The sequence below is a fragment of the Nannospalax galili genome, unplaced genomic scaffold (genome assembly GCF_000622305.1).
Source record: "Nannospalax galili isolate Female #2095 unplaced genomic scaffold, S.galili_v1.0 scaffold375, whole genome shotgun sequence".
NCBI classification, from domain to species: domain Eukaryota; kingdom Metazoa; phylum Chordata; class Mammalia; order Rodentia; family Spalacidae; genus Nannospalax; species Nannospalax galili.
This window is the reverse complement of record NW_008337054.1, coordinates 1,412,985-1,413,613: the sequence shown is the minus strand read 5'-3', so window position 1 is coordinate 1,413,613 and position 629 is coordinate 1,412,985.

Here is a 629-nt window from a genome sequence, read left to right as displayed (position 1 = left end):
AGAAGTATTTAGAAAAAATATTAGTCTAGAATGGTGATAACTATTATAGCTGAGTGGCAAGTTTATATGACTTTTATTTTCTTCATATTTCATGTATTCACGGGAATAATTCTTACAATCATATGACTTTAGCTGCTACGTTGCTCAACTAAGCCTCTATTTTCAAACAAGAGCACACCAATTTTTTTACTAAAATGTGAAAATTAGGAAATGATAGGAAAGTTGAAGGGAGGGAAAGCTTACTAAAAAAATGGCAGACAATTCCTTTTGAGACATTGAAAGCTTAAAGTGTGTGTCCTATTGCCTCCCAGTTTCTCACCACCCAGACTGAGGTGACAAAATAGACTGAGGTGACAAAATCACTGGAAGGTTACTAAAGTCGTTACTGGTGTCCTGAAGGTCCCAGTGGGCTGCAGGCACAGACTCACCCTCATCAACATTTTCACCAGAGTAGGCACGTTACCCATCAGCACCAATCCACGTCTAGGACCAAGTTAGATTTAACAGTCTGACAGGACTTGTTCCACAGGTTGGCTCTAGCCATTTTGCCTCTTTGGCTTTATAACAGACCATTTATCCCTCTAACAGCATCTTAGACTGTCCAATTTCCTTAATAACAAGTTTCAGGA